Raw genomic sequence first — 27,998 nt, 5'->3', positions numbered from 1 at the left:
ATATCTGCAAGAGTTTGCATCTAACTTTGTCAGATATCGTCGATTAACATCCATTGAAGCCCATTGAAGTCGATTGTCACTTTGTGTTGATTGAAAATTTTCAAAGTCTATCTTCCGCATTTGAAGTCGAATTTCAACAATTCTTATATATTTGAGCGAGTTTGCATCTAATTTCGTCAGATATCGTCGATTAACATCCATTGAAGCCCATTGAAGTCGATTGTCACTTTGTGTTGATTGAAAATTTTCAAAGTCTATCTTCCTCATTTGAAGTCGAATTTCAACAATTCTTATATATTTGAGTGAGTTTGCCTCTAACTTTGTCAGATATCGTCGATTAACATCCATTGAAGCCCATTGAGGTCGATTGTCACTTTGTGTTGATTGAAAATTTTCAAAGTCTATCTTCCTCATTTAAAGTCGAATTTCATCAATTGTTATATATCTGCATGAGTTTGCATCTAACTTTGTCAGATATCGTCGATTAACATCCATTGAAGCCCATTGAAGTCGATTGTCACTTTGTGTTGATTGAAAATTTTCAAAGTCTATCTTCCTAATTTGAAGTCGAATTTCATCAATTGTTATATATCTGCATGAGTTTGCATCTAACTTTGTCAGATATCGTCGATTAACATCCATTGAAGCCCATTGAAGTCGATTGTCACTTTGTGTTGATTGAAAATTTTCAAAGTCTATCTTCCTAATTTGAAGTCGAATTTCAACATTTCTGATATATTTGAGTGAGTTTGCATCTTACTTTGTCAGATATCGTCGATTAACATCCATTGAAGCCCATTGAGGTCGATTGTCACTTTGTGTTGAGTGAAAATTTTCTAAGTCTATCTTCCTAATTTGAAGTCGAATTTCAACATTTCTGATATATTTGAGTGAGTTTGCATCTTACTTTGTCAGATATCGTCGATTAACATCCATTGAAGCCCATTGAGGTCGATCGTCACTTTGTGTTGAGTGAAAATTTTCTAAGTCTATCTTCCTAATTTGAAGTCGAATTTCAACATTTCTGATATATTTGAGTGAGTTTGCATCTTACTTTGTCAGATATCGTCGATTAACATCCATTGAAGCCCATTGAGGTCGATTGTCACTTTGTGTTGATTGAAAATTTTCAAAGTCTATCTTCCTCATATGAAGTCGAATTTAACATTTCTTATATATTTGAGTGAGTTTGCATCTAACTTTGTCAGATATCGTCGATTAACGTCCATTAAAGCCCATTGAAGTCGATTGTCACTTTGTGTTGATTGAAAATTTTCAAAGTCTATCTTCCTCATTTGAAATCGAATTTCAACATTTCTTATATATTTGAGTGAGTTTGCATCTAACTTTGTCAGATATCGTCGATTAACGTCCATTGAAGCCTATTGAAGTCGATTGTCACTTTGTGTTGATTAAAAATTTTCAAAGTCTATCTTCCTCATTTGAAGTCGAATTTCAACATTTCTTATATATTTCAATGAGTTTGCATCTAACTTTGTCAGATGTCGTCGATTTACATTTATTGAGGCCCTTTGAGGTCGATTGTCACTTTGTGTTGATTGAAAATTTTCAAAGTCTATCTTCCGCATTTGAAGTCGAATTTCAACAATTCTTATATATTTGAGCGAGTTTGCATCTAATTTCGTCAGATATCGTCGATTAACATCCATTGAAGCCCATTGAAGTCGATTGTCACTTTGTGTTGATTGAAAATTTTCAAAGTCTATCTTCCTCATTTGAAATCGAATTTCAACATTTCTTATATATTTGAGTGAGTTTGCATCTAACTTTGTCAGATATCGTCGATTAACGTCCATTGAAGCCTATTGAAGTCGATTGTCACTTTGTGTTGATTAAAAATTTTCAAAGTCTATCTTCCTCATTTAAAGTCGAATTTCATCAATTGTTATATATCTGCATGAGTTTGCATCTAACTTTGTCAGATATCGTCGATTAACATCCATTGAAGCCCATTGAAGTCGATTGTCACTTTGTGTTGATTGAAAATTTTCAAAGTCTATCTTCCTAATTTGAAGTCGAATTTCATCAATTGTTATATATCTGCATGAGTTTGCATCTAACTTTGTCAGATATCGTCGATTAACATCCATTGAAGCCCATTGAAGTCGATTGTGACTTTGTGTTGATTGAAAATTTTCAAAGTCTATCTTCCTAATTTGAAGTCGAATTTCAACATTTCTGATATATTTGAGTGAGTTTGCATCTTACTTTGTCAGATATCGTCGATTAACATCCATTGAAGCCCATTGAGGTCGATTGTCACTTTGTGTTGAGTGAAAATTTTCTAAGTCTATCTTCCTAATTTGAAGTCGAATTTCAACATTTCTGATATATTTGAGTGAGTTTGCATCTTACTTTGTCAGATATCGTCGATTAACATCCATTGAAGCCCATTGAGGTCGATCGTCACTTTGTGTTGAGTGAAAATTTTCTAAGTCTATCTTCCTAATTTGAAGTCGAATTTCAACATTTCTGATATATTTGAGTGAGTTTGCATCTTACTTTGTCAGATATCGTCGATTAACATCCATTGAAGCCCATTGAGGTCGATTGTCACTTTGTGTTGAGTGAAAATTTTCTAAGTCTATCTTCCTAATTTGTAGTCGAATTTCAACATTTCTCATATATTTTAGTGAGTTTGCATCTAACTTTGTCAGATATCGTCGATTAACATCCATTGAAGCCCATTGAGGTCGATTGTCACTTTGTGTTGATTGAAAATTTTCAAAGACTATCTTCCTCATTTGAAGTCGAATTTCAACATTTCTTATATATTTGAGTGAGTTTGCCTCTAACTTTGTCAGATATCGTCGATTAACATCCATTGAAGCCCATTGAAGTCGATTGTCACTTTGTGTTGATTGAAAATTTTCAAAGTCTATCTTCCTAATTTGAAGTCGAATTTCAACATTTCTGATATATTTGAGTGAGTTTGCATCTTACTTTGTCAGATATCGTCGATTAAAATCCATTGAAGCCCATTGAGGTCGATTGTCACTTTGTGTTGAGTGAAAATTTTCTAAGTCTATCTTCCTAATTTGAAGTCGAATTTCAACATTTCTGATATATTTGAGTGAGTTTGCATCTTACTTTGTCAGATATCGTCGATTAACATCCATTGAAGCCCATTGAGGTCGATCGTCACTTTGTGTTGAGTGAAAATTTTCTAAGTCTATCTTCCTAATTTGTAGTCGAATTTCAACATTTCTCATATATTTTAGTGAGTTTGCATCTAACTTTGTCAGATATCGTCGATTAACATCCATTGAAGCCCATTGAGGTCGATTGTCACTTTGTGTTGATTGAAAATTTTCAAAGACTATCTTCCTCATTTGAAGTCGAATTTCAACATTTCTTATATATTTGAGTGAGTTTGCCTCTAACTTCGTCAGATATCGTCGATTAACATCCATTGAAGCCCATTGAACTCGATTGTCACTTTGTGTTGACTGAAAATTTTCAAAGTCTATCTTCCTCATATGAAGTCGAATTTAACATTTCTTATATATTTGAGTGAGTTTGCATCTAACTTTGTCAGATATCGTCGATTAACGTCCATTAAAGCCCATTGAAGTCGATTGTCACTTTGTGTTGATTGAAAATTTTCAAAGTCTATCTTCCTCATTTGAAATCGAATTTCAACATTTCTTATATATTTGAGTGAGTTTGCATCTAACTTTGTCAGATATCGTCGATTAACGTCCATTGAAGCCTATTGAAGTCGATTGTCACTTTGTGTTGATTAAAAATTTTCAGTCTATCTTCCGCATTTGAAGTCGAATTTCAACATTTCTCATATATTTGAGTGAGTTTGCATCTAACTTTGTTAGATATCGTCGATTAACGTCCATTGAAGCCCATTGAACTCGATTGTCACTTTGTGTTGATTGAAAATTTTCAAAGTCTATCTTCCTCATTTGAAGTCGAATTTCAACATTTCTCATATATTTGAGTGAGTTTGCATCTAACTTTGTTAGATATCGTCGATTAACGTCCATTGAAGCCCATTGAACTCGATTGTCACTTTGTGTTGATTGAAAATTTTCAAAGTCTATCTTCCTCATTTGAAGTCGAATTTCAACATTTCTTATATATTTCAATGAGTTTGCATCTAACTTTGTCAGATGTCGTCGATTTACATTTATTGAGGCCCTTTGAGGTCGATTGTCACTTTGTGTTGATTGAAAATTTTCAAAGTCTATCTTCCCCATTTGAAGTCGAATTTTAACATTTCTCATATATTCGAGTGAGTTTGCATGTAACTTTGTCAGATATCGTCGATTAACATCCATTGAAGCCCATTGAAGTCGATTGTCACTTTGTGTTGATTGAAGATTTTCAAAGTCTATCTTCCTCATTTGAAGTCGAATTTCATCAATTGTTAAATATCTGCAAGAGTTTGCATCTAACTTTGTCAGATATCGTCGATTAACATCCATTGAAGCCCATTGAAGTCGATTGTCACTTTGTGTTGATTGAAAATTTTCAAAGTCTATCTTCCGCATTTGAAGTCGAATTTCAACAATTCTTATATATTTGAGTGAGTTTGCATCTAATTTCGTCAGATATCGTCGATTAACATCCATTGAAGCCCATTGAAGTCGATTGTCACTTTGTGTTGATTGAAAATTTTCAAAGTCTATCTTCCTCATTTGAAGTCGAATTTCAACAATTCTTATATATTTGAGTGAGTTTGCCTCTAACTTTGTCAGATATCGTCGATTAACATCCATTGAAGCCCATTGAGGTCGATTGTCACTTTGTGTTGATTGAAAATTTTCAAAGTCTATCTTCCTCATTTAAAGTCGAATTTCATCAATTGTTATATATCTGCATGAGTTTGCATCTAACTTTGTCAGATATCGTCGATTAACATCCATTGAAGCCCATTGGAGTCGATTGTCACTTTGTGTTGATTGAAAATTTTCAAAGTCTATCTTCCTAATTTGAAGTCGAATTTCATCAATTGTTATATATCTGCATGAGTTTGCATCTAACTTTGTCAGATATCGTCGATTAACATCCATTGAAGCCCATTGAAGTCGATTGTGACTTTGTGTTGATTGAAAATTTTCAAAGTCTATCTTCCTAATTTGAAGTCGAATTTCAACATTTCTGATATATTTGAGTGAGTTTGCATCTTACTTTGTCAGATATCGTCGATTAACATCCATTGAAGCCCATTGAGGTCGATTGTCACTTTGTGTTGAGTGAAAATTTTCTAAGTCTATCTTCCTAATTTGAAGTCGAATTTCAACATTTCTGATATATTTGAGTGAGTTTGCATCTTACTTTGTCAGATATCGTCGATTAACATCCATTGAAGCCCATTGAGGTCGATCGTCACTTTGTGTTGAGTGAAAATTTTCTAAGTCTATCTTCCTAATTTGAAGTCGAATTTCAACATTTCTGATATATTTGAGTGAGTTTGCATCTTACTTTGTCAGATATCGTCGATTAACATCCATTGAAGCCCATTGAGGTCGATTGTCACTTTGTGTTGAGTGAAAATTTTCTAAGTCTATCTTCCTAATTTGTAGTCGAATTTCAACATTTCTCATATATTTTAGTGAGTTTGCATCTAACTTTGTCAGATATCGTCGATTAACATCCATTGAAGCCCATTGAGGTCGATTGTCACTTTGTGTTGATTGAAAATTTTCAAAGACTATCTTCCTCATTTGAAGTCGAATTTCAACATTTCTTATATATTTGAGTGAGTTTGCCTCTAACTTTGTCAGATATCGTCGATTAACATCCATTGAAGCCCATTGAAGTCGATTGTCACTTTGTGTTGATTGAAAATTTTCAAAGTCTATCTTCCTAATTTGAAGTCGAATTTCAACATTTCTGATATATTTGAGTGAGTTTGCATCTTACTTTGTCAGATATCGTCGATTAAAATCCATTGAAGCCCATTGAGGTCGATTGTCACTTTGTGTTGAGTGAAAATTTTCTAAGTCTATCTTCCTAATTTGAAGTCGAATTTCAACATTTCTGATATATTTGAGTGAGTTTGCATCTTACTTTGTCAGATATCGTCGATTAACATCCATTGAAGCCCATTGAGGTCGATCGTCACTTTGTGTTGAGTGAAAATTTTCTAAGTCTATCTTCCTAATTTGTAGTCGAATTTCAACATTTCTCATATATTTTAGTGAGTTTGCATCTAACTTTGTCAGATATCGTCGATTAACATCCATTGAAGCCCATTGAGGTCGATTGTCACTTTGTGTTGATTGAAAATTTTCAAAGACTATCTTCCTCATTTGAAGTCGAATTTCAACATTTCTTATATATTTGAGTGAGTTTGCCTCTAACTTCGTCAGATATCGTCGATTAACATCCATTGAAGCCCATTGAACTCGATTGTCACTTTGTGTTGACTGAAAATTTTCAAAGTCTATCTTCCTCATATGAAGTCGAATTTAACATTTCTTATATATTTGAGTGAGTTTGCATCTAACTTTGTCAGATATCGTCGATTAACGTCCATTAAAGCCCATTGAAGTCGATTGTCACTTTGTGTTGATTGAAAATTTTCAAAGTCTATCTTCCTCATTTGAAATCGAATTTCAACATTTCTTATATATTTGAGTGAGTTTGCATCTAACTTTGTCAGATATCGTCGATTAACGTCCATTGAAGCCTATTGAAGTCGATTGTCACTTTGTGTTGATTAAAAATTTTCAGTCTATCTTCCGCATTTGAAGTCGAATTTCAACATTTCTCATATATTTGAGTGAGTTTGCATCTAACTTTGTTAGATATCGTCGATTAACGTCCATTGAAGCCCATTGAACTCGATTGTCACTTTGTGTTGATTGAAAATTTTCAAAGTCTATCTTCCTCATTTGAAGTCGAATTTCAACATTTCTTATATATTTCAATGAGTTTGCATCTAACTTTGTCAGATGTCGTCGATTTACATTTATTGAGGCCCTTTGAGGTCGATTGTCACTTTGTGTTGATTGAAAATTTTCAAAGTCTATCTTCCCCATTTGAAGTCGAATTTTAACATTTCTCATATATTCGAGTGAGTTTGCATGTAACTTTGTCAGATATCGTCGATTAACATCCATTGAAGCCCATTGAAGTCGATTGTCACTTTGTGTTGATTGAAGATTTTCAAAGTCTATCTTCCTCATTTGAAGTCGAATTTCATCAATTGTTAAATATCTGCAAGAGTTTGCATCTAACTTTGTCAGATATCGTCGATTAACATCCATTGAAGCCCATTGAAGTCGATTGTCACTTTGTGTTGATTGAAAATTTTCAAAGTCTATCTTCCGCATTTGAAGTCGAATTTCAACAATTCTTATATATTTGAGTGAGTTTGCATCTAATTTCGTCAGATATCGTCGATTAACATCCATTGAAGCCCATTGAAGTCGATTGTCACTTTGTGTTGATTGAAAATTTTCAAAGTCTATCTTCCTCATTTGAAGTCGAATTTCAACAATTCTTATATATTTGAGTGAGTTTGCCTCTAACTTTGTCATATATCGTCGATTAACATTCATTGAAGCCCTTTGAGGTCGATTGTCACTTTGTGTTGATTGAAAATTTTCAAAGTCTATCTTCCTCATTTGAAGTCGAATTTTAACATTCCTCATATATTTGAGTGAGTTTGCATCTAACTTTGTCATATATCGTCGATTAACATTCATTGAAGCCCTTCGAGGTCGATTGTCACTTTGTGTTGATTGAAAATTTTCAAAGTCTATCTTCCGCATTTGAAGTCGAATTTCAACATTCGTTATATATTTGAGTGAGTTTACATCTAACTTTGTCAGATATCGTCGATTTACATTCATTGAAGCCCTGTGAGGTCGATTGTCACTTTGTGTTGATTGAAAATTTTCAAAGTCAATCTTCCTAATTTGAAGTCAAATTCAACATTCGTTATATATTTGAGTGAGTTTGCATCTAACTTTGTCAGATATCGTCGATTTACATTCATTGAAGCCCTTTGAGGTCGATTGTCACTTTGTGTTGATTGAAAATTTTCAAAGTCAATCTTCCTAATTTGAAGTCGAATTTCAACATTTCTTATATATTTGAATGAGTTTGCATCTGACTTTGTCAGATATCGTCGATTAACATCCATTGAAGCCTATTGAAGTCGATTGTCACTTTGTGTTGATTGAAAATTTTCAAAGTCTATCTTCCTCATTTGAAGTCGAATTTCAACAATTCTTATGTATTCGAGTGAGTTTGCATCTAACTTTGTCAGATATCGTCGATTAACATCCATTGAAGCCCATTGAGGTCGATTGTAACTTTTTGTTGATTGAAAATTTTCAAAGTCAATCTTCCTAATTTGAAGTCGAAACTCATCGATTCTTATATATCGGCATGAGTTTGCATCTAACTTTGTCAGATATCGTCGATTAACATCCATTGAAGCCCATTGAAGTCGATTGTCACTTTGTGTTGATTGAAAATTTTCAAAGTCTTTCTTCCTCATTTGAAGTCGAATTTCAACAATTCTTATATATTTGAGTGAGTTTGCCTCTAACTTCGTCAGATATCGTCGATTAACATCCATTGAAGCCCATTGAAGTCGATTGTCACTTTGTGTTGATTGAAAATTTTCAAAGACTATCTTCCTAATTTGAAGTCGAATCTCATCAATTCTCATATATTTGAGTAAGTTTGCATCTAACTTGGTCAGATATCGTCGATTTACAACAAATTGATACCAGTTTAGGTCGATTGTCACCTTGTGTTGATTGATAATTTTCAAAGACTATCTTCCTAATTTGAAGTCGAATCTCATCAATTCCCATATATTTGAGTGAGTTTGCATCTAACTTGGTCAGATATCGTCGATTTACAACAAATTGATACCAGTTTAGGTCGATCAACATTTTGTGTTGATTGAAAATTTTCAAAGACTATCTTCCTCATTTGAAGTCGAATTTCAACATTTCTTATATATTTGAGTGAGTTTGCATCTAACTTTGTCAGATATTGTCGATTTACATTCATTGAAGCCCTTTGAGGTCGATTGTAACTTTTTGTTGATTGAAAATTTTCAAAGTCAATCTTCCTAATTTGAAGTCGAAACTCATCGATTCTTATATATCGGCATGAGTTTGCATCTAACTTTGTCAGATATCGTCGATTAACATCCATTGAAGCCCATTGAAGTCGATTGTCACTTTGTGTTGATTGAAAATTTTCAAAGTCTTTCTTCCTCATTTGAAGTCGAATTTCAACAATTCTTATATATTTGAGTGAGTTTGCCTCTAACTTCGTCAGATATCGTCCATTGAAGCCCATTGAAGTCGATTGTCACTTTGTGTTGATTGAAAATTTTCAAAGTCCATCTTCCTCATTTGAAGTCGAATTTCATCAATTGTTATATATCTGCATGAGTTTGCATCTAACTTTGTCAGATATCGTCGATTAACATCCATTGAAGCCCATTGAAGTCGATTGTCACTTTGTGTTGATTGAAAATTTTCAAAGTCTGTCTTCCTAATTTGAAGTCGAATTTCAACACTTCTTATATATTTGAGTGAGTTTGCATCTAACTTTGTCAGATTTCGTCGATTTACATTCATTGAAGCCCTTTGAAGTCGATTGTCACTTTGTGTTGATTGAAAATTTTCAAAGTCCATCTTCCTCATTTGAAGTCGAATTTCATCAATTGTTATATATCTGCATGAGTTTGCATCTAACTTTGTCAGATATCGTCGATTAACATCCATTGAAGCCCATTGAAGTCGATTGTCACTTTGTGTTGATTGAAAATTTTCAAAGTCTATCTTCCTCATTTGAAGTCGAATTTCAACAATTCTTATATATTTGAGTGAGTTTGCATCTAACTTTGTCAGATATCGTCCATTGAAGCCCATTGAAGTCGATTTTCACTTTGTGTTGATTGAAAATTTTCAAAGTCTATCTTCCTAATTTGAAGTCGAATTTCAACACTTCTTATATATTTGAGTGAGTTTGCATCTAACTTTGTCAGATATCGTCGATTAACATCCATTGAAGCCCATTGAAGTCGATTGTCACTTTGTGTTGATTGAAAATTTTCTAAGACTATTTTCCTAATTTGAAGTCGAATCTCATCAATTCTCATATATTTGAGTGAGTTTGCATCTAACTTGGTCAGATATCGTCGATTTACAACAAATTAATACCAGTTTAGGTCGATTGTCACTTTGTGCTGATTGTTAATTTTCTAAGACTATCTTCCTAATTTGAAGTCGAATCTCATCAATTCTCATATATTTGAGTAAGTTTGCATCTAACTGGGTCCGATATCGTCGATTTACAACAAATTGATACCAGTTTAGGTCGATTGTCACCTTGTGTTGATTGAAAATTTTCAAAGACCATCTTCCTAATTTGAAGTAGAATCTCATCAATCCTCATATATTTGAGTGAGTTTGCATCTAACTTGGTCAGATATTGTCGATTTATAACTAATTGATGCCAGTTTAGGTCAATTGTCACATTTTGTTGATTGATAATTTTCAAATACTATCTTCCTAATTTGAAGTCGAATCTCATCAATTCCCATATATTTGAGTGAGTTTGCATCTAACTTGGTCAGATATCGTCGATTTACAACAAATTAATACCAGTTTAGGTCGATTGTCACTTTGTGCTGATTGATAATTTTCTAAGACTATCTTCCTAATTTGAAGTCGAATCTCATCAATTCTCATATATTTGAGTAAGTTTGCATCTAACTTGGTCAGATATCGTCGCTTTACAACAAATTGATACCAGTTTAGATCGATTGTCACCTTGTGTTGATTGAAAATTTTCGAAGACCATCTTCCTAATTTGAAGTAGAATCTCATCAATCCTCATATATTTGAGTGAGTTTGCATCTAACTTGGTCAGATATTGTCGATTTATAACTAATTGATGCCAGTTTAGGTCAATTGTCACATTTTGTTGATTGATAATTTTCAAAGGCTATCTTCCTAATTTGAAGTCGAATCTCATCAATTCCCATATATTTGAGTGAGTTTGCATCTAACTTGGTCAGATATCGTCGATTTACAACAAATTGATACCAGTTTAGGTCGATTAACATTTTGTGTTGATTGAAAATTTTCAAAGACTATCTTCCTTATTTGAAGTCGAATTTCAACATTTCTTATATATTTGAGTGAGTTTGCATCTAACTTTGTCAGATATTGTCGATTTACATTCATTGAAGCCCTTTGAGGTCGATTGTAACTTTTTGTTGATTGAAAATTTTCAAAGTCAATCTTCCTAATTTGAAGTCGAAACTCATCGATTCTTATATATCGGCATGAGTTTGCATCTAACTTTGTCAGATATCGTCGATTAACATCCATCGAAGCCCATTGAAGTCGATTGTCACTTTGTGTTGATTGAAAATTTTCAAAGTCTATCTTCCTCATTTGAAGTCGAATTTCAACAATTCTTATATATTTGAGTGAGTTTGCCTCTAACTTTGTCAGATATCGTCGATTAACATCCATTGAAGCCCATTGAAGTCGATTGTCACTTTGTGTTGATTGAAAATTTTCAAAGTCCATCTTCCTCATTTGAAGTCGAATTTCATCAATTGTTATATATCTGCATGAGTTTGCATCTAACTTTGTCAGATATCGTCGATTAACATCCATTGAAGCCCATTGAAGTCGATTGTCACTTTGTGTTGATTGAAAATTTTCAAAGTCTGTCTTCCTAATTTGAAGTCGAATTTCAACACTTCTTATATATTTGAGTGAGTTTGCATCTAACTTTGTCAGATTTCGTCGATTAACATTCATTGAAGCCCTGTGAGGTCGATTGTCACTTTGTGTTGATTGAAAATTTTCAAAGTCTATCTTCCTCATTTGAAGTCGAATTTTAACATTCCTCATATATTTGAGTGAGTTTGCATCTAACTTTGTCATATATCGTCGATTAACATTCATTGAAGCCCTTTGAGGTCGATTGTCACTTTGTGTTGATTGAAAATTTTCAAAGTCTATCTTCCGCATTTGAAGTCGAATTTCAACATTCGATATATATTTGAGTGAGTTTACATCTAACTTTGTCAGATATCGTCGATTTACATTCATTGAAGCCCTGTGAGGTCGATTGTCACTTTGTGTTGATTGAAAATTTTCAAAGTCAATCTTCCTAATTTGAAGTCAAATTCAACATTCGTTATATATTTGAGTGAGTTTGCATCTAACTTCGTCAGATATCGTCGATTTACATTCATTGAAGCCCTTTGAGGTCGATTGTCACTTTGTGTTGATTGAAAATTTTCTAAGTCAATCTTCCTAATTTGAAGTCGAATTTCAACATTTCTTATATATTTGAATGAGTTTGCATCTGACTTTGTCAGATATCGTCGATTAACATCCATTGAAGCCCTTTGAGGTCGATTGTCACTTTGTGTTGATTGAAAATTTTCAAAGTCAATCTTCCTAATTTGAAGTCGAAATTCATCGATTCTTATATATCGGCATGAGTTTGCATCTAACTTTGTCAGATATCGTCGATTAACATCCATTGAAGCCCATTGAAGTCGATTGTCACTTTGTGTTGATTGAAAATTTTCAAAGTCTTTCTTCCTCATTTGAAGTCGAATTTCAACAATTCTTATATATTTGAGTGAGTTTGCCTCTAACTTCGTCAGATATCGTCGATTAACATCCATTGAAGCCCATTGAAGTCGATTGTCACTTTGTGTTGATTGAAAATTTTCTAAGACTATTTTCCTAATTTGAAGTCGAATCTCATCAATTCTCATATATTTGAGTAAGTTTGCATCTAACTTGGTCAGATATCGTCGATTTACAACGAATTGATACCAGTTTAGGTCGATTGTCACCTTGTGTTGATTGATAATTTTCAAAGACTATCTTCCTAATTTGAAGTCGAATCTCATCAATTCCCATATATTTGAGTGAGTTTGCATCTAACTTGGTCAGATATCGTCGATTTACAACAAATTGATACCAGTTTAGGTCGATTAACATTTTGTGTTGATTGAAAATTTTCAAAGACTATCTTCCTCATTTGAAGTCGAATTTCAACATTTCTTATATATTTGAGTGAGTTTGCATCTAACTTTGTCAGATATTGTCGATTTACATTCATTGAAGCCCTTTGAGGTCGATTGTAACTTTTTGTTGATTGAAAATTTTCAAAGTCAATCTTCCTAATTTGAAGTCGAAACTCATCGATTCTTATATATCGGCATGAGTTTGCATCTAACTTTGTCAGATATCGTCGATTAACATCCATTGAAGCCCATTGAAGTCGATTGTCACTTTGTGTTGATTGAAAATTTTCAAAGTCTTTCTTCCTCATTTGAAGTCGAATTTCAACAATTCTTATATATTTGAGTGAGTTTGCCTCTAACTTCGTCAGATATCGTCGATTAACATCCATTGAAGCCCATTGAAGTCGATTGTCACTTTGTGTTTATTGAAAATTTTCAAAGTCCATCTTCCTCATTTGAAGTCGAATTTCATCAATTGTTATATATCTGCATGAGTTTGCATCTAACTTTGTCAGATATCGTCGATTAACATCCATTGAAGCCCATTGAAGTCGATTGTCACTTTGTGTTGATTGAAAATTTTCAAAGTCTGTCTTCCTAATTTGAAGTCGAATTTCAACACTTCTTATATATTTGAGTGAGTTTGCATCTAACTTTGTCAGATTTCGTCGATTTACATTCATTGAAGCCCTTTGAAGTCGATTGTCACTTTGTGTTGATTGAAAATTTTCATAGTCTATCTTCCTCATTTGAAGTCGAATTTCAACAATTCTTATATATTTGAGTGAGTTTGCCTCTAACTTCGTCAGATATCGTCGATTAACATCCATTGAAGCCCATTGAAGTCGATTGTCACTTTGTGTTGATTGAAAATTTTCAAAGTCCATCTTCCTCATTTGAAGTCAAATTTCATCAATTGTTATATATCTGCATGAGTTTGCATCTAACTTTGTCAGATATCGTCGATTAACATCCATTGAAGCCCATTGAAGTCGATTGTCACTTTGTGTTGATTGAAAATTTTCAAAGTCTATCTTCCTCATTTGAAGTCGAATTTCAACAATTCTTATATATTTGAGTGAGTTTGCATCTAACTTTGTCAGATATCGTCCATTGAAGCCCATTGAAGTCTATTTTCACTTTGTGTTGATTGAAAATTTTCAAAGTCTATCTTCCTTATTTGAAGTCGAATTTCAACATTTCTTATATATTTGAGTGAGTTTGCATCTAACTTTGTCAGATATCGTCGATTTACATTCATTGAAGCCCTTTGAAGTCGATTGTCACTTTGTGTTGATTGGAAATTTTCAAAGTCTATCTTCCTCATTTGAAGTCGAATTTCAACAATTCTTATATATTTGAGTGAGTTTGCCTCTAACTTCGTCACATATCGTCGATTAACATCCATTGAAGCCCATTGAAGTCGATTGTCACTTTGTGTTGATTGAAAATTTTCAAAGTCCATCTTCCTCATTTGAAGTCGAATTTCATCAATTGTTATATATCTGCATGAGTTTGCATCTAACTTTGTCAGATATCGTCGATTAACATCCATTGAAGCCCATTGAAGTCGATTGTCACTTTGTGTTGATTGAAAATTTTCAAAGTCTATCTTCCTCATTTGAAGTCGAATTTCAACAATTCTTATATATTTGAGTGAGTTTGCATCTAACTTTGTCAGATATCGTCCATTGAAGCCCATTGAAGTCGATTTTCACTTTGTGTTGATTGAAAATTTTCAAAGTCTATCTTCCTAATTTGAAGTCGAATTTCAACACTTCTTATATATTTGAGTGAGTTTGCATCTAACTTTGTCAGATATCGTCGATTAACATCCATTGAAGCCCATTGAAGTCGATTGTCACTTTGTGTTGATTGAAAATTTTCTAAGACTATTTTCCTATTTTGAAGTCGAATCTCATCAATTCTCATATATTTGAGTGAGTTTGCATCTAACTTGGTCAGATATCGTCGATTTACAACAAATTAATACCAGTTTAGGTCGATTGTCACTTTGTGCTGATTGTTAATTATCTAAGACTATCTTCCTAATTTGAAGTCGAATCTCATCAATTCTCATATATTTGAGTAAGTTTGCATCTAACTTGGTCCGATATCGTCGATTTACAACAAATTGATACCAGTTTAGGTCGATTGTCACCTTGTGTTGATTGAAAATTTTCAAAGACCATCTTCCTAATTTGAAGTAGCATCTTATCAATCCTCATATATTTGAGTGAGTTTGCATCTAACTTGGTCAGATATTGTCGATTTACATTCATTGAAGCCCTTTGAGGTCGATTGTAACTTTTTGTTGATTGAAAATTTTCAAAGTCAATCTTCCTAATTTGAAGTCGAAACTCATCGATTCTTATATATCGGCATGAGTTTGCATCTAACTTTGTCAGATATCGTCGATTAACATCCATTGAAGCCCATTGAAGTCGATTGTCACTTTGTGTTGATTGAAAATTTTCAAAGTCTATCTTCCTCATTTGAAGTCGAATTTCAACAATTCTTATATATTTGAGTGAGTTTGCCTCTAACTTTGTCAGATATCGTCGATTAACATCCATTGAAGCCCATTGAAGTCGATTGTCACTTTGTGTTGATTGAAAATTTTCAAAGTCCATCTTCCTCATTTGAAGTCGAATTTCATCAATTGTTATATATCTGCATGAGTTTGCATCTAACTTTGTCAGATATCGTCGATTAACATCCATTGAAGCCCATTGAAGTCGATTGTCACTTTGTGTTGATTGAAAATTTTCAAAGTCTATCTTCCTCATTTGAAGTCGAATTTCAACAATTCTTATATATTTGAGTGAGTTTGCATCTAACTTTGTCAGATATCGTCCATTGAAGCCCATTGAAGTCGATTTTCACTTTGTGTTGATTGAAAATTTTCAAAGTCTATTTTCCTGATTTGAAGTCGAATCTCATCAATTCTCATATATTTGAGTGAGTTTGCATCTAACTTGGTCAGATATCGTCGATTTACAACAAATTAATACCAGTTTAGGTCGATTGTCACTTTGTGCTGATTGATAATTTTCTAAGACTATCTTCCTAATTTGAAGTCGAATCTCATCAATTCTCATATATTTGAGTAAGTTTGCATCTAACTTGGTCCGATATCGTCGATTTACAACAAATTGATACCAGTTTAGGTCGATTGTCACCTTGTGTTGATTGAAAATTTTCAAAGACCATCTTCCTAATTTGAAGTAGAATCTCATCAATCCTCATATATCTGCATGAGTTTGCATCTAACTTTGTCAGATATCGTCGATTAACATCCATTGAAGCCTATTGAAGTCGATTGTCACTTTGTGTTGATTGAAAATTTTCAAAGTCAATCTTCCTAATTTGAAGTCGAAACTCATCGATTCTTATATATCGGCATGAGTTTGCATCTAACTTTGTCAGATATCGTCGATTAACATCCATTGAAGCCCATTGAAGTCGATTGTCACTTTGTGTTGATTGAAAATTTTCAAAGTCTATCTTCCTCATTTGAAGTCGAATTTCAACAATTCTTATATATTTGAGTGAGTTTGCCTCTAACTTTGTCAGATATCGTCGATTAACATCCATTGAAGCCCATTGAAGTCGATTGTCACTTTGTGTTGATTGAAAATTTTCAAAGTCCATCTTCCTCATTTGAAGTCGAATTTCATCAATTGTTATATATCTGCATGAGTTTGCATCTAACTTTGTCAGATATCGTCGATTAACATCCATTGAAGCCCATTGAAGTCGATTGTCACTTTGTGTTGATTGAAAATTTTCAAAGTCTATCTTCCTCATTTGAAGTCGAATTTCAACAATTCTTATATATTTGAGTGAGTTTGCATCTAACTTTGTCAGATATCGTCCATTGAAGCCCATTGAAGTCGATTTTCACTTTGTGTTGATTGAAAATTTTCAAAGTCTATTTTCCTGATTTGAAGTCGAATCTCATCAATTCTCATATATTTGAGTGAGTTTGCATCTAACTTGGTCAGATATCGTCGATTTACAACAAATTAATACCAGTTTAGGTCGATTGTCACTTTGTGCTGATTGATAATTTTCTAAGACTATCTTCCTAATTTGAAGTCGAATCTCATCAATTCTCATATATTTGAGTAAATTTGCATCTAACTTGGTCCGATATCGTCGATTTACAACAAATTGATACCAGTTTAGGTCGATTGTCACCTTGTGTTGATTGAAAATTTTCAAAGACCATCTTCCTAATTTGAAGTAGAATCTCATCAATCCTCATATATCTGCATGAGTTTGCATCTAACTTTGTCAGATATCGTCGATTTACATTCATTGAAGCCCTTTGAGGTCGATTGTTACTTTGTGTTGATTGAAAATTTTCAAAGTCCATCTTCCTCATTTGAAGTCGAATTTCATCAATTGTTATATATCTGCATGAGTTTGCATCTAACTTTGTCAGATATCGTCGATTAACATCCATTGAAGCCCATTGAAGTCGATTGTCACTTTGTGTTGATTGAAAATTTTCAAAGTCTATCTTCCTCATTTGAAGTCGAATTTCAACAATTCTTATATATTTGAGTGAGTTTGCCTCTAACTTCGTCAGATATCGTCGATTAACATCCATTGAAGCCCATTGAAGTCGATTGTCACTTTGTGTTGATTGAAAATTTTCAAAGTCTCTCTTCCTCATTTGAAGTCGAATTTCAACAATTCTTATATATTTGAGTGAGTTTGCATCTAACTTTGTCAGATATCGCCCATTGAAGCCCATTGAAGTCGATTTTCACTTTGTGTTGATTGAAAATTTTCAAAGTCTATCTTCCTCATTTGAAGTCGAATTTCAACAATTCTTATATATTTGAGTGAGTTTGCATCTAACTTTGTCAGATATCGTCGATTAACATCCATTGAAGCCCATTGAAGTCGATTGTCACTTTGTGTTGGTTGAAAATTTTCTAAGACTATTTTCCTAATTTGAAGTCGAATCTCATCAATTCTCAAATATTTGAGTGAGTTTGCATCTAACTTGGTCAGATATCGTCGATTTACAACAAATTAATACCAGTTTAGGTCGATTGTCACTTTGTGCTGATTGATAATTTTCTAAAACTATCTTCCTAATTTGAAGTCGAATCTCATCAATTCTCATATATTTGAGTGAGTTTGCATCTAACTTGGTCAGATATCGTCGATTTACAACAAATCGATACCAGTTTAGGTCGATTGTCACCTTGTGTTGATTGAAAATTTTCAAAGACCATCTTCCTAATTTGAAGTAGAATCTCATCAATCCTTATATATTTGAGTGAGTTTGCATCTAACTTGGTCAGATATCGTCGATTTACAACAAATTAATACCAGTTTAGGTCGATTGTCACTTTGTGCTGATTGATAATTTTCTAAGACTATCTTCCTCATTTGAAGTCGAATTTCAACAATTCTTATATATTTGAGTGAGTTTGCATCTAACTTTGTCAGATATCGTCGATTAACATCCATTGAAGCCCATTGAAGTCGATTGTCACTTTGTGTTGGTTGAAAATTTTCTTAGACTATTTTCCTAATTTGAAGTCGAATCTCATCAATTCTCATATATTTGAGTGAGTTTGCATCTAACTTTGTCAGATATCGTCGATTTACAACAAATTAATACCAGTTTAGGTCGATTGTCACTTTGTGCTGATTGATAATTTTCTAAGACTATCTTCCTAATTTGAAGTCGAATCTCATCAATTCTCATATATTTGAGTAAGTTTGCATCTAACTTGGTCAGATATCGTCGATTTACAACAAATTGATACCAGTTTAGGTCGATTGTCACCTTGTGTTGATTGATAATTTTCAAAGACTATTTTCCTAATTTGAAGTCGAATCTCATCAATTCTCATATATTTGAGTGAGTTTGCATCTAACTTTGTCAGATATCGTCGATTTACAACAAATTAATACCAGTTTAGGTCGATTAACATTTTGTGTTGATTGAAAATTTTCAAAGACTATCTTCCTTATTTGAAGTCGACTTTCAACATTTCTTATATATTTGAGTGAGTTTGCATCTAACTTTGTCAGATATCGTCGATTAACATCCATTGAAGCCCATTGAAGTCGATTGTCACTTTGTGTTGGTTGAAAATTTTCTAAGACTATTTTCCTAATTTGAAGTCGAATCTCATCAATTCTCATATATTTGAGTGAGTTTGCATCTAACTTGGTCAGATATCGTCGATTTACAACAAATTAATACCAGTTTAGGTCGATTGTCACTTTGTGCTGATTGATAATTTTCTAAGACTATCTTCCTCATTTGAAGTCGAATTTCAACAATTCTTATATATTTGAGTGAGTTTGCATCTAAGTTTGTCAGATATCGTCGATTAACATCCATTGAAGCCCATTGAAGTCGATTGTCACTTTGTGTTGGTTGAAAATTTTCTAAGACTATTTTCCTAATTTGAAGTCGAATCTCATCAATTCTCAAATATTTGAGTGAGTTTGCATCTAACTTGGTCAGATATCGTCGATTTACAACAAATTAATACCAGTTTAGGTCGATTGTCACTTTGTGCTGATTGATAATTTTCTAAGACTATCTTCCTCATTTGAAGTCGAATTTCAACAAATCTTATATATTTGAGTGAGTTTGCATCTAACTTTGTCAGATATCGTCGATTAACATCCATTGAAGCCCATTGAAGTCGATTGTCACTTTGTGCTGATTGATAATTTTCTAAGACTATCTTCCTAATTTGAAGTCGAATCTCATCAATTCTCATATATTTGAGTGAGTTTGCATCTAACTTGGTCAGATATCGTCGATTTACAACAAATTGATACCAGTTTAGGTCGATTGTCACCTTGTGTTGATTGATAATTTTCAAAGACTATCTTCCTAATTTGAAGTCGAATCTCATCAATTCCCATATATTTGAGTGAGTTTGCATCTAACTTGGTCAGATATCGTCGATTTACAACAAATTGATACCAGTTTAGGTCGATTAACATTTTTTGTTGATTGAAAATTTTCAAAGACTATCTTCCTTATTTGAAGTCGAATTTCAACATTTCTTATATATTTGAGTGAGTTTGCATCTAACTTTGTCAGATATTGTCGATTTACATTCATTGAAGCCCTTTGAGGTCGATTGTAACTTTTTGTTGATTGAAAATTTTCAAAGTCAATCTTCCTAATTTGAAGTCGAAACTCATCGATTCTTATATATCGGCATGAGTTTGCATCTAACTTTGTCAGATATCGTCGATTAACATCCATTGAAGCCCATTGAAGTCGATTGTCACTTTGTGTTGATTGAAAATTTTCAAAGTCTATCTTCCTCATTTGAAGTCGAATTTCAACAATTCTTATATATTTGAGTGAGTTTGCCTCTAACTTTGTCAGATATCGTCGATTTACATTCATTGAAGCCCATTGAAGTCGATTGTCACTTTGTGTTGATTGAAAATTTTCAAAGTCTATCTTTCTCATTTGAAGTCGAATTTCAACAATTCTTATATATTTGAGTGAGTTTGCATCTAACTTTGTCAGATATCGTCGATTAACATCCATTGAAGCCCATTGAAGTCGATTGTCACTTTGTGTTGGTTGAAAATTTTCTAAGACTATTTTCCTAATTTGAAGTCGAATCTCATCAATTCCCATATATTTGAGTGAGTTTGCATCTAACTTGGTCAGATATCGTCGATTTACAACAAATTGATACCAGTTTAGGTCGATTGTCACTTTGTGCTGATTGATAATTTTCTAAGACTATCTTCCTAATTTGAAGTCGAATCTCATCAATTCTCATATATTTGAGTGAGTTGGCATCTAACTTGGTCAGATATCGTCGATTTACAACAAATTGATACCAGTTTAGGTCGATTGTCACCTTGTGTTGATTGAAAATTTTTAAAGACCATCTTCCTAATTTGAAGTAGAATCTCATCAATCCTTATATATTTGAGTGAGTTTGCATCTAACTTGGTCAGATATCGTCGATTTACAACAAATTAATACCAGTTTAGGTCGATTGTCACTTTGTGCTGATTGATAATTTTCTAAGACTATCTTCCTCATTTGAAGTCGAATTTCAACAATTCTTATATATTTGAGTGAGTTTGCATCTAACTTTGTCAGATATCGTCGATTAACATCCATTGAAGCCCATTGAAGTCGATTGTCACTTTGTGTTGGTTGAAAATTTTCTTAGACTATTTTCCTAATTTGAAGTCGAATCTCATCAATTCTCATATATTTGAGTGAGTTTGCATCTAACTTTGTCAGATATCGTCGATTTACAACAAATTAATACCAGTTTAGGTCGATTGTCACTTTGTGCTGATTGATAATTTTCTAAGACTATCTTCCTAATTTGAAGTCGAATCTCATCAATTCTCATATATTTGAGTAAGTTTGCATCTAACTTGGTCAGATATCGTCGATTTACAACAAATTGATACCAGTTTAGGTCGATTGTCACCTTGTGTTGATTGATAATTTTCAAAGACTATTTTCCTAATTTGAAGTCGAATCTCATCAATTCTCATATATTTGAGTGAGTTTGCATCTAACTTTGTCAGATATCGTCGATTTACAACAAATTAATACCAGTTTAGGTCGATTAACATTTTGTGTTGATTGAAAATTTTCAAAGACTATCTTCCTTATTTGAAGTCGACTTTCAACATTTCTTATATATTTGAGTGAGTTTGCATCTAACTTTGTCAGATATCGTCGATTAACATCCATTGAAGCCCATTGAAGTCGATTGTCACTTTGTGTTGGTTGAAAATTTTCTAAGACTATTTTCCTAATTTGAAGTCGAATCTCATCAATTCTCATATATTTGAGTGAGTTTGCATCTAACTTGGTCAGATATCGTCGATTTACAACAAATTAATACCAGTTTAGGTCGATTGTCACTTTGTGCTGATTGATAATTTTCTAAGACTATCTTCCTCATTTGAAGTCGAATTTCAACAATTCTTATATATTTGAGTGAGTTTGCATCTAAGTTTGTCAGATATCGTCGATTAACATCCATTGAAGCCCATTGAAGTCGATTGTCACTTTGTGTTGGTTGAAAATTTTCTAAGACTATTTTCCTAATTTGAAGTCGAATCTCATCAATTCTCAAATATTTGAGTGAGTTTGCATCTAACTTGGTCAGATATCGTCGATTTACAACAAATTAATACCAGTTTAGGTCGATTGTCACTTTGTGCTGATTGATAATTTTCTAAGACTATCTTCCTCATTTGAAGTCGAATTTCAACAAATCTTATATATTTGAGTGAGTTTGCATCTAACTTTGTCAGATATCGTCGATTAACATCCATTGAAGCCCATTGAAGTCGATTGTCACTTTGTGCTGATTGATAATTTTCTAAGACTATCTTCCTAATTTGAAGTCGAATCTCATCAATTCTCATATATTTGAGTGAGTTTGCATCTAACTTGGTCAGATATCGTCGATTTACAACAAATTGATACCAGTTTAGGTCGATTGTCACCTTGTGTTGATTGATAATTTTCAAAGACTATCTTCCTAATTTGAAGTCGAATCTCATCAATTCCCATATATTTGAGTGAGTTTGCATCTAACTTGGTCAGATATCGTCGATTTACAACAAATTGATACCAGTTTAGGTCGATTAACATTTTTTGTTGATTGAAAATTTTCAAAGACTATCTTCCTTATTTGAAGTCGAATTTCAACATTTCTTATATATTTGAGTGAGTTTGCATCTAACTTTGTCAGATATTGTCGATTTACATTCATTGAAGCCCTTTGAGGTCGATTGTAACTTTTTGTTGATTGAAAATTTTCAAAGTCAATCTTCCTAATTTGAAGTCGAAACTCATCGATTCTTATATATCGGCATGAGTTTGCATCTAACTTTGTCAGATATCGTCGATTAACATCCATTGAAGCCCATTGAAGTCGATTGTCACTTTGTGTTGATTGGAAATTTTCAAAGTCTATCTTCCTCATTTGAAGTCGAATTTCAACAATTCTTATATATTTGAGTGAGTTTGCCTCTAACTTTGTCAGATATCGTCGATTTACATTCATTGAAGCCCATTGAAGTCGATTGTCACTTTGTGTTGATTGAAAATTTTCAAAGTCTATCTTCCTCATTTGAAGTCGAATTTCAACAATTCTTATATATTTGAGTGAGTTTGCATCTAACTTTGTCAGATATCGTCCATTGAAGCCCAATGAAGTCGATTTTCACTTTGTGTTGATTGAAAATTTTCAAAGTCTATCTTCCTTATTTGAAGTCGAATTTCAACATTTCTTATATATTTGAGTGAGTTTGCATCTAATTTTGTCAGATATCGTCGATTTACATTCATTGAAGCCCTTTGAAGTCGGTTGTCACTTTGTGTTGATTGGAAATTTTCAAAGTCTATCTTCCTCATTTGAAGTCGAATTTCAACACTTCTTATATATTTGAGTGAGTTTGCATCTAACTTTGTCAGATATCGTCGATTAACATCCATTGAAGCCCATTGAAGTCGATTGTCACTTTGTGTTGATTGAAAATTTTCAAAGTCCATCTTCCTCATTTGAAGTCGAATTTCATCAATTGTTATATATCTGCATGAGTTTGCATCTAACTTTGTCAGATATCGTCGATTAACATCCATTGAAGCCCATTGAAGTCGATTGTCACTTTGTGTTGATTGAAAATTTTCAAAGTCTGTCTTCCTAATTTGAAGTCGAATTTCAACACTTCTTATATATTTGAGTGAGTTTGCATCTAACTTTGTCAGATTTCGTCGATTAACATTCATTGAAGCCCTGTGAGGTCGATTGTCACTTTGTGTTGATTGAAAATTTTCAAAGTCTATCTTCCTCATTTGAAGTCGAATTTTAACATTCCTCATATATTTGAGTGAGTTTGCATCTATCTTTGTCATATATCGTCGATTAACATTCATTGAAGCCCTTTGAGGTCGATTGTCACTTTGTGTTGATTGAAAATTTTCAAAGTCTATCTTCCGCATTTGAAGTCGAATTTCAACATTCGATATATATTTGAGTGAGTTTACATCTAACTTTGTCAGATATCGTCGATTTACATTCATTGAAGCCCTGTGAGGTCGATTGTCACTTTGTGTTGATTGAAAATTTTCAAAGTCAATCTTCCTAATTTGAAGTCAAATTCAACATTCGTTATATATTTGAGTGAGTTTGCATCTAACTTTGTCAGATATCGTCGATTTACATTCATTGAAGCCCTTTGAGGTCGATTGTCACTTTGTGTTGATTGAAAATTTTCAAAGTCAATCTTCCTAATTTGAAGTCGAATTTCAACATTTCTTATATATTTGAATGAGTTTGCATCTGACTTTGTCAGATATCGTCGATTAACATCCATTGAAGCCCTTTGAGGTCGATTGTCACTTTGTGTTGATTGAAAATTTTCAAAGTCAATCTTCCTAATTTGAAGTCGAAATTCATCGATTCTTATATATCGGCATGAGTTTGCATCTAACTTTGTCAGATATCGTCGATTAACATCCATTGAAGCCCATTGAAGTCGATTGTCACTTTGTGTTGATTGAAAATTTTCAAAGTCTTTCTTCCTCATTTGAAGTCGAATTTCAACAATTCTTATATATTTGAGTGAGTTTGCCTCTAACTTCGTCAGATATCGTCGATTAACATCCATTGAAGCCCATTGAAGTCGATTGTCACTTTGTGTTGATTGAAAATTTTCTAAGACTATTTTCCTAATTTGAAGTCGAATCTCATCAATTCTCATATATTTGAGTAAGTTTGCATCTAACTTGGTCAGATATCGTCGATTTACAACGAATTGATACCAGTTTAGGTCGATTGTCACCTTGTGTTGATTGATAATTTTCAAAGACTATCTTCCTAATTTGAAGTCGAATCTCATCAATTCCCATATATTTGAGTGAGTTTGCATCTAACTTGGTCAGATATCGTCGATTTACAACAAATTGATACCAGTTTAGGTCGATTAACATTTTGTGTTGATTGAAAATTTTCAAAGACTATCTTCCTCATTTGAAGTCGAATTTCAACATTTCTTATATATTTGAGTGAGTTTGCATCTAACTTTGTCAGATATTGTCGATTTACATTCATTGAAGCCCTTTGAGGTCGATTGTAACTTTTTGTTGATTGAAAATTTTCAAAGTCAATCTTCCTAATTTGAAGTCGAAACTCATCGATTCTTATATATCGGCATGAGTTTGCATCTAACTTTGTCAGATATCGTCGATTAACATCCATTGAAGCCCATTGAAGTCGATTGTCACTTTGTGTTGATTGAAAATTTTCAAAGTCTTTCTTCCTCATTTGAAGTCGAATTTCAACAATTCTTATATATTTGAGTGAGTTTGCCTCTAACTTCGTCAGATATCGTCGATTAACATCCATTGAAGCCCATTGAAGTCGATTGTCACTTTGTGTTGATTGAAAATTTTCAAAGTCCATCTTCCTCATTTGAAGTTGAATTTCATCAATTGTTATATATCTGCATGAGTTTGCATCTAACTTTGTCAGATATCGTCGATTAACACCCATTGAAGCCCATTGAAGTCGATTGTCACTTTGTGTTGATTGAAAATTTTCAAAGTCTGTCTTCCTAATTTGAAGTCGAATTTCAACACTTCTTATATATTTGAGTGAGTTTGCATCTAACTTTGTCAGATTTCGTCGATTTACATTCATTGAAGCCCTTTGAAGTCGATTGTCACTTTGTGTTGATTGAAAATTTTCATAGTCTATCTTCCTCATTTGAAGTCGAATTTCAACAATTCTTATATATTTGAGTGAGTTTGCCTCTAACTTCGTCAGATATCGTCGATTAACATCCATTGAAGCCCATTGAAGTCGATTGTCACTTTGTGTTGATTGAAAATTTTCAAAGTCCATCTTCCTCATTTGAAGTCGAATTTCATCAATTGTTATATATCTGCATGAGTTTGCATCTAACTTTGTCAGATATCGTCGATTAACATCCATTGAAGCCCATTGAAGTCGATTGTCACTTTGTGTTGATTGAAAATTTTCAAAGTCTATCTTCCTCATTTGAAGTCGAATTTCAACAATTCTTATATATTTGAGTGAGTTTGCATCTAACTTTGTCAGATATCGTCCATTGAAGCCCATTGAAGTCTATTTTCACTTTGTGTTGATTGAAAATTTTCAAAGTCTATCTTCCTTATTTGAAGTCGAATTTCAACATTTCTTATATATTTGAGTGAGTTTGCATCTAACTTTGTCAGATATCGTCGATTTACATTCATTGAAGCCTTTTGAAGTCGATTGTCACTTTGTGTTGATTGGAAATTTTCAAAGTCTATCTTCCTCATTTGAAGTCGAATTTCAACAATTCTTATATATTTGAGTGAGTTTGCCTCTAACTTCGTCACATATCGTCGATTAACATCCATTGAAGCCCATTGAAGTCGATTGTCACTTTGTGTTGATTGAAAATTTTCAAAGTCCATCTTCCTCATTTGAAGTCGAATTTCATCAATTGTTATATATCTGCATGAGTTTGCATCTAACTTTGTCAGATATCGTCGATTAACATCCATTGAAGCCCATTGAAGTCGATTGTCACTTTGTGTTGATTGAAAATTTTCAAAGTCTATCTTCCTCATTTGAAGTCGAATTTCAACAATTCTTATATATTTGAGTGAGTTTGCATCTAACTTTGTCAGATATCGTCCATTGAAGCCCATTGAAGTCGATTTTCACTTTGTGTTGATTGAAAATTTTCAAAGTCTATCTTCCTAATTTGAAGTCGAATTTCAACACTTCTTATATATTTGAGTGAGTTTGCATCTAACTTTGTCAGATATCGTCGATTAACATCCATTGAAGCCCATTGAAGTCGATTGTCACTTTGTGTTGATTGAAAATTTTCTAAGACTATTTTCCTAATTTGAAGTCGAATCTCATCAATTCTCATATATTTGAGTGAGTTTGCATCTAACTTGGTCAGATATCGTCGATTTACAACAAATTAATACCAGTTTAGGTCGATTGTCACTTTGTGCTGATTGTTAATTATCTAAGACTATCTTCCTAATTTGAAGTCGAATCTCATCAATTCTCATATATTTGAGTAAGTTTGCATCTAACTTGGTCCGATATCGTCGATTTACAACAAATTGATACCAGTTTAGGTCGATTGTCACCTTGTGTTGATTGAAAATTTTCAAAGACCATCTTCCTAATTTGAAGTAGAATCTTATCAATCCTCATATATTTGAGTGAGTTTGCATCTAACTTGGTCAGATATTGTCGATTTACATTCATTGAAGCCCATTGAAGTCGATTGTCACTTTGTGTTGATTGAAAATTTTCAAAGTCTATCTTCCTCATTTGAAGTCGAATTTCAACAATTCTTATATATTTGAGTGAGTTTGCCTCTAACTTTGTCAGATATCGTCGATTAACATCCATTGAAGCCCATTGAAGTCGATTGTCACTTTGTGTTGATTGAAAATTTTCAAAGTCCATCTTCCTCATTTGAAGTCGAATTTCATCAATTGTTATATATCTGCATGAGTTTGCATCTAACTTTGTCAGATATCGTCGATTAACATCCATTGAAGCCCATTGAAGTCGATTGTCACTTTGTGTTGATTGAAAATTTTCAAAGTCTATCTTCCTCATTTGAAGTCGAATTTCAACAATTCTTATATATTTGAGTGAGTTTGCATCTAACTTTGTCAGATATCGTCCATTGAAGCCCATTGAAGTCGATTTTCACTTTGTGTTGATTGAAAATTTTCAAAGTCTATTTTCCTGATTTGAAGTCGAATCTCATCAATTCTCATATATTTGAGTGAGTTTGCATCTAACTTGGTCAGATATCGTCGATTTACAACAAATTAATACCAGTTTAGGTCGATTGTCACTTTGTGCTGATTGATAATTTTCTAAGACTATCTTCCTAATTTGAAGTCGAATCTCAACAATTCTCA

This window comes from Diorhabda carinulata, chromosome 8 (assembly GCF_026250575.1).
Source record: "Diorhabda carinulata isolate Delta chromosome 8, icDioCari1.1, whole genome shotgun sequence".
NCBI classification, from domain to species: Eukaryota; Metazoa; Arthropoda; class Insecta; order Coleoptera; family Chrysomelidae; genus Diorhabda; species Diorhabda carinulata.
Note: the sequence above shows the minus strand (reverse complement) of the source record.